The sequence below is a fragment of the Microcaecilia unicolor genome, chromosome 5 (assembly GCF_901765095.1).
Source record: "Microcaecilia unicolor chromosome 5, aMicUni1.1, whole genome shotgun sequence".
Classification (NCBI taxonomy): domain Eukaryota; kingdom Metazoa; phylum Chordata; class Amphibia; order Gymnophiona; family Siphonopidae; genus Microcaecilia; species Microcaecilia unicolor.
Window position 1 is genome coordinate 228,223,126 of NC_044035.1, and position 13,658 is coordinate 228,236,783.

General features: G+C 52.2%; 1 protein-coding gene across 1 annotated transcript in view; it reads left to right on the forward strand.

Annotated features, from left to right (window-relative positions):
• The window catches only part of LCA5L (lebercilin LCA5 like), a 213,743-nt gene that overhangs the window by 87,391 nt on the left and 112,694 nt on the right, over positions 1-13,658 (forward strand). The window lies entirely within an intron of this gene.

Here is a 13,658-nt window from a genome sequence, read left to right on the forward strand (position 1 = left end):
TATAGACTAAAATCTCCAAATTTACTAACTGTAATGCTATTGAGTTGTTTGGTGTTAGACCTGTCAGCTTCATTCCGTTGCAGGAAAGATATTGAGATAATTCTTCAGAAAGAGAGAAGTTTTGTTGAAATCAGGTGAGAATTAGCAATGCAAGACAAGTCTGCTCAAACCAGTGTTATTGGTTTCTTTAATAAGAGCATATCCATAGTTCTGTTAGGTACAGTATACACTATTCAGGAAGTATTACAGATCAGTGTTTTTTCTCCCTTCTCTGTTAAAGTGTAGCTCCTCCTCACTTTATGCATGATTCTTTCCACCAATTTAAGTGGAGGTCTCAGCAGGAAAGGTCTGAACTTTGGGCCTGGTTTAGGAGCCCTTTTAGTAAGCTGCATTAGGCGTTAATGCATGCCTAACATAGCTTGAAATGGCATACCATGGGATGCACTCAGGCATCCTGCAGTAACAGCCAAATGTGCACATGCTAACTGCACACTAAAAATATGTTTTGAGGGGCATGTCTGGGGGGGGCGGAGCTTTCCTGAGTTAACCAGTTAGTGCAGCTGCATTAGCATGCTGACTGGTTAACACAGAGATACCATATGAGCCCTTTCCACCTACAAAATGGGTGGTAGTAAGTTCACACGTGGTCAATTTTTTAATGGCTGCACACTAATAACAACAGACCACAGACTGATGGAGGTGGTAACAAGAGGGAAATAAAGGGTGCAGCATAGTGGCAGGCAAGATAGGGGAGAAAGAGAGAGGAGCAATATAGGATAACAGAGATGGGCAATATAGAATGGGATTGAGAGAGAAAGGAGGGCAATGCTGGGGTGGGAGAAAGATAGGTCAATATTAAATGGGATAGGGGAGTGAGAGACAGGGGCAATAATAAATGGGACAGTAGTGTAGCTATAGGTGTGCCTGTCCCACTCTCGCAGAAACAGGAAATTACATCAGAGAAAGGCGGGACACTGAGAGGGAAGAGAAGTCTGGAGGCGAGCCTGCTGTTTTCACTGCTGCCACCGCCACTGCTGCGACTTGAGGTAAAATAAAAGATTTAAACACAGGGTGGCAGGAACAGAAAGGAGGGCTGTTGGAGAGCTGAGGGCGAGCAGGTGGGGCTGGAGTTGGAGCTGGAACTCGGGGGCTGAAAGGGGGGGGCAGGTGGAGGTTGGGGCGAGTCATTGGACATGGATGGGAGGGGAGGATAGGGAGCAAAGGAGAATTGCTGGACATGGAGGGGAGGGCAGAGGAGAATCACTGGACATAGATGGGAGGATAGGGCAGAGGAGAGAGGAGAGTTGCTGGACATGGATAGAGGGGATGGCATGAGAAATGCTGGGCATGGATGGAGGAGAGGAAGGAGATGCACATGGATGGAGGAGAGGGGAGAGAGGAGAAATGTTGGACATGGATGGAGTGGAAGGCAGGGAAGAGAGGAGAAATGTTGGAGGGAAGGAAAGATAGAGGAAGGAGATGCACACGAATGGAGAGGAAGGGAGAGAGGAGAAGTGCTGGACATGGATGGAGGGGAGGGAAGACAGAGGAAGTAAGATTTCTAAGATGGCCGACGGGTAAGGAGCCCCACGACTGAGCTCCCGAGATCTGGGCTGTGGACCTGCCTGGACCGAGCCGTGCTGCCCCCGACTGGGCTGAGAGGGGACCTCGGGATCGCAGCGGCCTCACTGAACTTGGCCGGTGAACCGGGATTGACTGCGGGGCTGACGCGGCGCGTCCCGACTGCCTCTCTCTGCCTACCTCGTGGTGGCCTGCCTCGTGGTCGCGGCCCATCCCGACTGCCTCTCTGCCGCGGCCCGAGCCCTCCTAGCGACCCCGATACAAGAAGGGCCAGGCGGGCAGACCTCCAGCGTGTCCAGCACTGCCGCCGCATTCCCCGGCTGGAACGGCCCGGGCACAGCCTCGCTGACCACGGATCGTGGCGCCCACGCTGCTCGTCCTGCCACGGCCTGCCCCCCATCGTATGGCTGAGTCCTCGGGATCAGGGCAGTCATAGTGGGGCATTGCGGATCCCAGCGGGGCAGACTTTTGCGGTGCTTTCACGGTGCTTTTGCTGCTCTGAAGGCAGTGTGTGTAGCTGCCCAACTATTCCAGCCTGCACGGTCCACTCGCTCCAGCTTCTCCCTCGCTCCAGCTTCTCCCTGCTTGCCCGTTCCAGCCTCTCCCTGCTTGCCTGCTCCAGCCTGTTCCAGCTCGTTCCAGCTCTCCTGATCCCTGCTTGTTCCAGTCCGCCTTATCCAGCTTCCCACCTGCTTGTTCCAGTCTATCGGCTCCTGTGTGTTCCAGTCCTCCTGATCCCAGCCTGATCCCAGGCAAGCAGTCCGCTGATCCAGCTTCTCCCTGCTTGCTCCAGTCCGCTGATCCAGCGTCTCCCTGCTTGCTCCAGTCCATCGGCTCCAGCGTGTCCCAGCTTGTTCCAGTCCGCTTGATCCAGTTTTCCCCCTGCTTGTTCCAGTCTATCGGCACCAGTGGGTTCCAGTCCGCCTGATCCAGTTTTCCCCCTGCTTGTTCCAGTCTATCGGCTCCACTGTGTTCCAGTCCGCCTGATCCAGCTTCTCCGTGTTTGCTCCAGTCCACTGGCTCCAGCATGTTCCAGCTCATTCCAGTCCTCCTGATCCAGCTTGTTCCAGTCCGCCGATTCAGCCTTCCCCCTGCCTGTTCCAGTCCATCGGCTCCAGTGTGTCCCGGTCCGCCTGATCCAGCTTCTCCCTGCTTGCTCCAGTCAACCCGCTCCAGCGTGTTCAAGCTTGTTCCAGTCCTCCTGATCCCAGTTTGTTCCAGTTCGCCTGACCCAGCTTCCCCCGCTTGTTCCAGTCCATCAGCTCCAGCTTGTTCCAGCCCGCTTATTCCAGTCCATCGGCTCCAGCGTGTTCAAGCTTGTTCCAGTCCTCCTGATCCCAGTTTGTTCCAGTTCGCCTGACCCAGCTTCCCCCGCTTGTTCCAGTCCATCGGCTCCAGCGTGTTCCAGCCCGCCTGATCCAGCCTGTTCCAGTTCTCCTGAGCCCAGCTTGTTCCAGCCCACCTGATCCTGTTCCAGTCTATCGGCTCCAGTGTGTTCCAGTCCGCCTGATTCAGCTTCTTCCTGCTTGCCCCAGTCCACCGGATCCAGCGTGTCCAGCTAGTTCCAGTCCGCCAATCCAGCCTTCCCCCTGCTGTCCATCGCTCCAGTGTGTTCCAGCCTGCCTGACCCAGCCTCTCCTTGCTTACTCCAGTTCTTCTGCTCCAGCGTGTTCCAGCTCGTTCCAGTCTTCCTGATCCCAGCTCGTTCCAGTCTTCCTGATCCCAGCTTGTCCGTCTGCTCATCCTGACACAGTTCATCTGTTCCTGCTTGTTCCAACTTGTCCATCTGTTCCTGCCTGTTCCGGCTTGTTCCAGCTTGTTTCAGCTTGTTCCGGCTTGCTCCAATCCATCTGCCTGTTAACACATCGAGTAACCTGCCTGCCTGCTTGCGAGCCTCTCAGCCATTGACTTACCTACCTGCCTGCTAGCTTATCAGCCATTGACTTACCTAATCGCCAACCCAAAACCTAGCGTCAAGCCCTATCTATCTGCTTAACACCTCAGTCATTACATAGTCACCTATTAACACCTGTTAACTGCTTAACACCTCAGTCACTACATAGTCACCTGTTACACCTCAGTCACCACCTATGGCCCCTGTCCATGTTCTCTTCCTTGCCCTGTCCCTTCCTAATCTTCTTTCCCCCCCACTCCCACTGTCTACCATTAGAACCCGCTGCCCTCCCACCCTGCCCACCACCGCAATACCCTATTCACCTCCATCCCTCACCTCACCATCCCTCTTGTCCCCCTCCTCCTTCCTGGCTCTCAACCTTCAGCACTTCCTTCTTGCCATTAACCCATCCCCATTCCTCCTAAGTACACCCCGTCTTCGTCGCCTTCGTCGCCCGACCTCCCCCACCCTCCTCCGCACTCTCTTGCTCCTCCTCCTGCTATCCGCGGGAGACATTAACCCTAATCCAGGTCCCCCTCACCTGTCCCCGTCCTATCCTTGCGAACGATCCCGGGATGTCTCCATCTCGTCTCTATTCCCCTCCTTCCCCCCTCCTCCCTCCCCATGCGCCTTGTGGAATGCCCACTCAGTCTGCAACAAACTGTCTCTCACCCACGATCTCTTTATCTCTCGCTCCCTTCAACTGCTTGCCCTAACCGAAACCTGGATCTCCCCGGAAGACTCTGCCTCAGTTGCAGCCCTCTGCCATGGAGGCTATCTCTTCTCCCACACGCCCCGCCCAGTTGGCCGCGGCGGAGGCATTGGGCTACTACTCTCACCCTCCTGTAGTTTCCAACCCCTCCACCTACCGCAGTCTCACTGCTTCTCATCCTTTGAAGCCCATTCCATCCGGTTATTCTACCCGCTACCACTCAGAGTGGCAGTCATTTACCGCCCCCCTGATAAATCCTTCCCTTCCTTCCTCACCAACTTTGATGCTTGGCTCTCTGTCTTTCTTGACCCTTCATCTCCGTCCCTCATTCTCGGAGACTTTAACGTACACGCTGATGACCTATCCGACCCCCATGCTTCTAAGTTCCTCACCCTAACATCCTCCTACAACCTCCAGCTGTGCTCCACCACCCCAACTCACCATGACGGCCATTGTCTTGACCTCGTCCTCTCCTCCTCCGGCTCACCCTCCAATTTCCACGTCTCAGCTCTTCCTCTCTCCGATCATCACCTGATCACATTCACACTTCTTCACCCCCCCCCCCCTCCGCCCCGTCCAACTTTAACCACCACCTCCAGGAACCTCCAGGCTATTGACCCCTCCACCTTATCATCTACTATCTCTAATCTCCTCCCCTCCATCACGTCCTCCGAAACTGTCGACAAAGCGGTCTCCGCTTACAATACTGCTCTCTCCTCTGCTTTGGACACCTCGCACCATCCATCTCCCGTCCCACAAAGCGCACCAATCCCCAGCCCTGGCTGACTCCTTGCATCCGTTACCTTCGCTCCTGCACCCGATCCGCTGAGCGCCTCTGGAGGAAATCTCGTACCCTTTCAGACTTCCTCCACTACAAATTCATGCTATCCTCCCTCCACTCCTCCCTATTCCGTGCAAAACAGGACTATTACACCCAATTGACCAATTCTCTCATCTCCAACCCTCGTCGTCTCTTCACCACCCTTAACTCCCTCCTAAAAGTGTCCCCCGCTCCTACTCCCCCTTCTCTCTCTCCTCAATCACTGGCCGACTATTTCTATGACAAAGTGCAAAAGATCAACCTTGAGTTCACGACCAAGCCACCACCTCCTCTTCACCCTTTAACCCTCTCCCTCAACCAACCTACCCAGGCCTCTTTCTCCTCTTTTCCTGAGATCACCGAGGATGAAACTTCCCGCCTTCTTTCCTCCTCGAAATGCACCACCTGTTCCTTTGATCCCATCCCCACCAACCTACTCAACACCATCTCCCATACTGTCACCCCCTCCATCTGTCGCATCCTCAACCTCTCTCTCTCCACTGCAACTGTCCCTGACACCTTCAAGCACGCCGTTGTCACACCTCTCCTCAAAAAACCTTCACGACCCTACCTGCCCCTCTAACTACCGCCCCATCTCTCTTTTACCCTTCCTCTCCAAAATACTTGAGCGCACCATTCACAGCCGCTACCTTGATTTTCTCTCCTCTCATGCCATCCTCGATCCACTTCAATCTGGTTTTCGCCCTCTGCACTCGACAGAAACGGCACTCTCTAAAGTTTGCAATGACCTGCTCCTGGCCAAATCCAGAGGTCACTACTCCATCCTCATCCTCCTCGATCTTTCCACCGCGTTTGACACTGTCAATCATGATTTACTTCTTGCCACGCTGTCCTCTTTTGGGTTCCAAGGCCCTGTCCTCTCCTGGTTCTCCTCTTATCTCTTCCACCGCACCTTCAAGGTACACTCCCATGGATCTTCCTCCACTCCCATCCCACTATCTGTTGGAGTTCCCCAGGGATCTGTCCTTGGACCCCTTCTTTTCTCAATCTACACCTCTTCCCTGGGCTCGCTGATCTCGTCTCATGGTTTTCAGTATCATCTTTATGCTGATGACACCCAGCTATACCTCTCCACACCTAACATCACCGCGGAGACCCAGGCCAAGGTATCGGCCTGTTTATCCGACATTACGTCATGGATGTCCAACCGCCACCTGAAGCTGAACATGTCCAAGACCGAGCTCCTCGTCTTTCCTCCTAAACCCACTTCTCCTCTTCCTCCACTCTCTATCTCAGTTGATAACACCCTCATCCTCCCCGTCCCATCTGCCCGCAACCTCGGAGTCATCTTCGACTCCTCCCTCTCCTTCTCTGCGCATATCCAACAGACTGCCAAGACCTGTCGCTTCTTCCTCTTCAACATCAGCAAAATTCGCCCTTTCCTCTCTGAGCACACCACCAGAACTCTCGTCCACGCTCTCATTACCTCTCGCCTTGATTACTGCAACTTACTCCTCACCGGCCTCCCACTCAGCCATCTATCCCCCCTTCAATCAGTTCAGAACGCTGCTGCACGTCTTATATTCCGCCAAAACCGATATACTCATATCACCCCTCTCCTCAAAACACTTCATTGGCTTCCAATCAGTTATCGCATACAATTCAAGCTCCTCCTCCTTACCTACAAATGCACTCAGTCTGCGGCTCCTCACTACCTCTCCACCCTCATCTCCCCCTATGTTCCCGCCCGTAACCTCCGCTCACAGGACAAAGCCCTTCTCTCAGTACCCTTCTCCACCACTGCCAACTCCAGGCTCCGCTCATTCTGCCTTGCCTCACCCTATGCCTGGAACAATCTTCCTTTACCCATACGCCATGCCCCCTCCCTACCCATCTTCAAATCTCTGCTTAAAACTCACGTCTTCAATGCTGCCTTCGGCGCCTAACCGCTTGAGAAATATAGAATGCCCCAATCTATCCACCCTATCAGATTAACTGTTCACTCGTCCTCTAGATTGTACACTTGTCTTTAGATTGTTGTCTTGTCTTTTAGATTGTAAGCTCTTTGAGCAGGGACTGTCCTTCTATGTTTAAATTGTACAGCACTGCGTAACCCTAGTAGCGCTTTAGAAATGTTAGTTAGTAGTAGTAGTAAGTAGATGCACGTGGATGGAGTGGAGGGGGAGAGGAGAAATGCTGGACATGAATGGAGGGGAGGGAAGACAGAGGAGGAGATGCACATGGATTTAGGGGAGAGAGGAGAAATTCTGGACACAGATGGAGGGGAGGGAAGACAGAGGAAGGAGATGCACATGGATGGAGGGGAGGGGAGAGAGTTGAAATGCTGGACATGGATGGAGGGGAGGGGAGGGAAGAGAGAGGTAAACATGGATGGAGGGGAGGGGGAGAGGAGAAATACTGGACATGGATGGAGGGGAGGGAAGACAGATGAGGAGATGCACATGAATTTAGGGGAGGGAGGAGAAATTCTGGACACGGATGGAGGGGAGGGGAGAGAGTTGAAATGCTGAACATGGATGGAGGGGAGGGCAGAGAAAGGAAGTGAGATGAACATGGATGGAGGGGAGGAAAGAGGAGAAATGCTGGACATGGATGGATGAGAGGGAAGAGAGAGGAAGGATATGCATATGGATGGAGGGGAGGGAAGAAAGAGGAAGGCAATGCATACTGATAGAGATAAGGGAAAGGGAAAAGAGGAGAAAAACTGCATATGGATGGAGAAAATAGGTAAAAGCTGGATCCACTCTATACCTCTTCCAATCAAGTCCACGGAGGACCCAGCTTTTACCTATGGATGTAGAGCAAAAAATGAAGGAGGAAAATAAAGAAATAAATGGAAAGAAAGCCCTGGAAACGGAGTTAAGGGAACAGATAGAGAGCAGCAGAATCAGAGACTGGGACCAACATGATCAGAAAAACAAAGTCACCAGACAATAAAGGTAGAAAGAATCATTTTATTTTCATGTTAGTGTTTTGAATATGTCCAATTTGAGAATTTACATCTGCTGTCTTGTTTTGCACTGGGTATACTGGAGCTGTAATAGCTTACAGAAATTATTTATAATGAAAAGAATCACATTATTTTTTTCTCCTATACTGGTATAGTATTTTCAATGATACCTGTTTATATGCGCCATGGCTGGTATAAGAGGTGTGGCTACTATGGGTGTGGCTACCATAGGGTGGAGCCATAGATGGTGACCCCACCCATAATGAGTACCAGTACCTTTTTTCCTACAAAAAAAGCACTGGCACAGGCCCACCATTCTTGACTTAGGCCCACCCTGTCTGGCTCCACAACACACTTCTGGGGTGGCCACCTGGCTCCCCTTGCTTTCTCTCCTCATTCCCTGGATCTGTCTGCGGCACAGCAACTCCCTCCCTATCTACCTCACCACATTCAAAAGCGGCAACAGCAAAGCACATCTGCTGCTGGTCTCTGCAGGCTTCCTGCCAGAGGAAACAGGATGCGACCGAGGGAAGCTTGCAGAGACCAGCGCAGGCAGGAGAGGTGTGTTGCTGCTGCCGACCACAAATACAGTGAGGTACACCAGGGAAGGGGAGCTGCCAGGTCACAGGTGTGAATCTGGGGCTGAACAAGAGAGAAAGAGATGCAGGACAAAGGGTGAGGGGTGACTAATCGACAATAGGCCCTTAGAAAGAGTGACAAGAACTCTCTGTCTAGATCCTTTCTTCCAATTTCTATCTGCTGCCCAATGCCTCCCCAATCTCCCTTTCAGCCTCCTCTCAGCATAGCAGTTCACCTTATCTAGCAGTAGTAATCCAAGACTGGGACCAACACAGAAAAATTAGATGGCAAGACAGACAACAAAGGTAGAAACAACATTTTCTGTTTAATGTAGGAAGAAATAATGTAGTAGCACTGTTCATCCACTTTAAATGTTAATAAATAAAAAGAAAAAATAGAAAATAAGGGGATACCTTTTTATTGGACTAAATACATTTGTTGACTACTTTTCTAGCTTTCAGAAGCCAAAACCTCCTCCTTCAGGTCAGAACAGAATTTTGCTGTTGTAGTATACTGTCCTGACATAAGGAAGGAGGTTTTAGTGCTTTTGGCCTTCAGAAGCTAGTCAAGACATGTGTTAAAAGTTAGTCCAATAAAAAGGTATCACCATACTTTCCATTTTTTGTTTCATTAGTTTAATTTGAATGTAGTGATTGGATATGTCAGTTTTTGAAATTTACATCCCATACCATCACCCTAGCTCCAACCCATTTAAGCCTTCCCAAACAGCTGAGTCATCAGACTACCTATGGGCTGCAGTGCTTCCTGCACAATAACTAAGAGGGGCTTAAGCTACCAATGTTGATAACACAGTAAATGACGGCAAGTCTATCCAGTCTGCCTGCCACTCTGTGCAGGTTATAATCATTCATGCTTAACACTGGCAATTTGCCATCATGCCAACCACATATAGGCATGATGTGCTTTCAAAATGAGCACCTATATGTAATAACCAAAGTATTGCTAACAGTATTTAATTTGCTATTTAAGATTTCTTTCCCTCCCCCCTTGAGTTGTATAGCACCCTCACTCGTAGCATATGATAATAAAGTGATAGACAATACTGTCTTTTGTCATTTGTGGATGCAGACCATAGAAGACTGTCCAGCATTGGCTTTAGTTCCCCAATACTGTAGTTGCTGAATCTTCATCTGTCTTTTGCCATTTGTAGGACACAGATTGAAATCTGTCCGGCATTAGCCTTAGTTCCCCAATACTGGAGCTGCCAAATCTTCATCTGTGTTTTGCAAATTGTAGAACACAGCCATACAAGTCTTTCCAGCATTAACCTTAGCTCCCACTACTCTTGCCCAACATAACACCTCAATAGCCATGTTGTGTTTCCCACCTCTTTCTATTTAGGCATCCCCTGTGTCTATCCCATGCATTTTTGAATTCCCTCATGGTTTTTGACTCCACCGTCTCTCCTGGATGGACGTTCCAGGCATCCACTATCCTCTCTATAAAAAAACTATTTCCTGACATTCTCCGAGGACAAGCAGGCTGCTTGTTCTCACTGATGGGTGACCTCCACGGCATCCCCAGGATCAGAAGATCTTCCTAGCAACAGAAGTTTGCTAGCTCTTGCGAGATCCGCATGCATCGCGCATGCGCGACCGTCTTACCGCCCGCTACAGCGAGCTCCTCAGTCTCTCTTTTTCCGCGGTCAGAACGGACGTGTATCGCTCGTTCGCGGCCCCAAAGAGGCCCCCCGTCGCGTTCTTCGCTGCGGTTTAGAGCCTTTTCGGCTTGTTCTTCGTTACTCCTCTCATGTGTTTAATAAAAAAAAAAAAAGAAGAGTTTGTTGTTTTCCGGTACTTCTCGAAGTTTTTTCTGGGTACGTTTCCTTTCTTTTCCGTGCGCGGCCTGTTCCGCTGCCCGTCCGGGTCTTTCCCCCTTTTTTTTGGTGCCTTTTTCGGCATCATCGCGTTTGACCTTGCCGGCGCGATTTTTCCACCCATGTCCTCGAAGCCTGCCAGTGGCTTCAAAAACTGCACACGATGCCACCGGACGATCTCGCTAACTGATAGACACGTATCGTGTCTTCAGTGTCTCGGGGCTGGTCATCGCCCGGACGCCTGTACGTTGTGCCTCCAGCTTAAAAAGAGGACCCAGGCGGCGAGATTGGCTCAGTGGGACGTTCTGTTCGGAGGCTCGTCCGGTCTTTCGACGTCGTCGGAGCCAGCGGTACCGAGGTCATCACTGGTATCGATGTCAGCGTCTGAGGGAGCATCGACGTCTGGAGTGCAGGTGATGGCTGTCCAGAGATCCCACGCTGGTAGCAGTGAGCCGTCGAGTGGGTCTCCACCTGCCTCGAGAGCCCCTGCTGTGCAGGCCCCCCCCCCAGGACTGACCATCTTCAGACCCAGCCCCAAGGAGATGTCTGGATTCGACGTCGTCCTCTTCGGTACCGGGAGGTACTGATGCCGTGCTTCACGCGAAGGCGAAGAAGCACCGTCATCGGTCACCTTCCTGCCACGGTACCAAGAGCTCCGGGACACCGAGGGATTCGGTACCCGTGAAGCGTCAACACCGGGAGGACCGCTCACCCTCCATACAAGAGGTGTCGATGCGCTGTGCTCCGGACAGCCCGGTACCACCTCCATGCCCCAGACAGGTTCGCAGCTCGTCGCCGGTATCGGCCCCACTGTCTTCCCCGACAGCCACTCTGGATGAGCGCCTCGAGGCCATCCTTCCAGGTATCCTGGAAAGGCTGCTGCGTTCTGCTCCAGTACTGCCGGTGCCTGCGCTGGCGGTACCATCGAGTCACACGGCAGTTGGCTCACCGTCCATGGTGTGGACTGCACCACCGGTACCGCTTGTGGTATCAGCGTCTGCTGCCACCCAGGAGGACTCCCCGCTGACGTCGCTCGAGGAAGCTTCGTCGCCGCCGGTGCGGGAGTCTTCTTCTCGACACCGCCGTAGGGGACCGGGTTCCTCGGCGTCGAGACGGGCTCGGCTTCAGGCTGAAGTTCATGAACTTGTGTCCGATACCGATGGTGAGGCCTCGTGGGAGGCGGAGGAGGACACCAGCTATTTCTCTGACGAGGAGTCTTGTGGTCTTCCTTCCGATCCCACCCCTTCGCCAGAGAGAAAGCTTTCTCCCCCTGAGAGTCTGTCTTTCTCTTCCTTTGTCCGGGAAATGTCTACGGCCATTCCCTTCCCAGTGGTTACTGAGGATGAGCCCAGGGCTGAGATATTCGAGGTCCTGGACTATCCTTCACCACCTAAGGAGTCGTCCACTGTTCCCCTTCATAATGTCCTGAAGCAGACATTGATGGCGAACTGGGCGAAACCATTAAGTAACCCCCACATTCCCAAAAAGATTGAGTCCCAGTATCAAGTCCATGGGGACCCGGAGTTGATGAGGACCCAGCTGCCTCATGACTCTGGGGTTGTGGACTCGGCTCTCAAGAAAGCCAAGAGTAGTAGAAATGCTAAATAGTAGTAGTAGTAGTAGTAGTAGTAGAGATGACACATCTCGGCGTCCCAGGGCCGTGAATCTAAGACTCTTGACTCTTTTGGGAGGAAGGCCTACCATTCTGCTATGCTCGTGTCCAAGATTCAATCCTACCAGCTCTACATGAGCATACACATGCGGAACAATGTGCAGCAACTGGCGGACTTGGTCGATAAACTCCCATCGGAGCAGGCCAAGCCTTTCAGGAGGTGGTCAGGCAGCTGAAGGCGTGTAGGAAATTCCTGTCCAGTGGTGCCTACGACACTTTTGATGTAGCGTCCAGTGCCGCTGCTCAGGGTATAGTGATGCGCAGACTCTCATGGCTGCGTGCCTCTGACCTGGAGAATAGAGTCCAGCAGCAGATTGCGGATGCTCCTTGCCGGGGGGATAACATTTTTGGCGAGCGCATCGAACAGGTGGTAGAACAGCTCCACCAGCGGGACACCACATTTGACAAGCTCTCCCACTGGATGCCTTCAGCATCTACCTCTACAGGTAGATGTTTTTATGGGGGGGAGGAGGAATGTTCCCTATGCTTCTAATAGGCGTAGGTACAATTCACCTTCCCGCCAGCCTGCTCAGGCTAAGCCCCAGCGCGCTCGTTCGCGTCAACAGCGTGCGCCTCAACAGGCCCCTGCAGCTCCCCAGCAAAAACCAAGGGATGGGCTTTTGACTGGCTCCAGGCGAGCATAGCCGAGATAAAAGTATCTGTGCCAGACGACTTGCCGGTCGGAGAGAGGTTAAAGTTTTTTCACCAAAGGTGGCCTCTCATAACCTCCGACCAGTGGGTTCTCCAAATAGTCCAGCTAGGATATGCCCTCAATTTGATCTCAAAACCTCCAAATTGTCCTCCGGGAGCTCAGTCTTTCAGCTTCCAGCACAAGCAGGTACTTGCAGAGGAACTCTCCGCCCTTCTCAGCGCCAATGCAGTCGAGCCCGTGCCACCAAGGCAAGAAGGGCTCTGATTCTATTCCAGGTACTTCCTTGTGGAAAAGAAAACAGGGGGGATGCATCCCATCCTAGACCTAAGGGCCCTGAACAAATACCTGGTTCGAGAAAAGTTCAGGATGCTTTCCCTGGGCACCCTTCTTCCCATGATTCAGAAAAACAATTGGCTATGCTCTCTGGACTTAAAGGATGCTTATACTCACATCCTGATACTGCCAGCTCACAGACAGTATCTTCGATTCCGTCTGGGAACACGGCATTTTCAGTACTTTGTGCTACCCTTTGGTCTCGCCTCAGCACTCAGGGTGTTCACGAAATGCCTGGCTGTAGTGGCAGCGTCTCTACGCAGACTGGGAGTGCATGTATTCCCTTATCTCAACGCTTGACTGGTAAAGAACACCTCGGAGGCAGGAGCTCTACAGTCCATGCAGGTGACTATTCAACTCCTGGAGCTACTGGGGATTGTGATAAATTATCCAAAGTCCCACCTTCTTCCAGTTCAAAGACTAGAATTCATAGAAGCTCTGCTGGACTCCCAGACGGCTCATGCCTACCTTGCCGAGGCCAGGACGAACAATCTTTTGTCCCTGGTCTCTTGGGTACGAGCGTCTCAGCGGATCACAGCTCGGCAGATGTTGAGATTGCTCGGCCACATGGCCTCCACAGTACATGTGACTCCCATGGCCCGTCTTCACATGAGATCTGCTCAATGGACTCTAGCTTCCCAGTGGT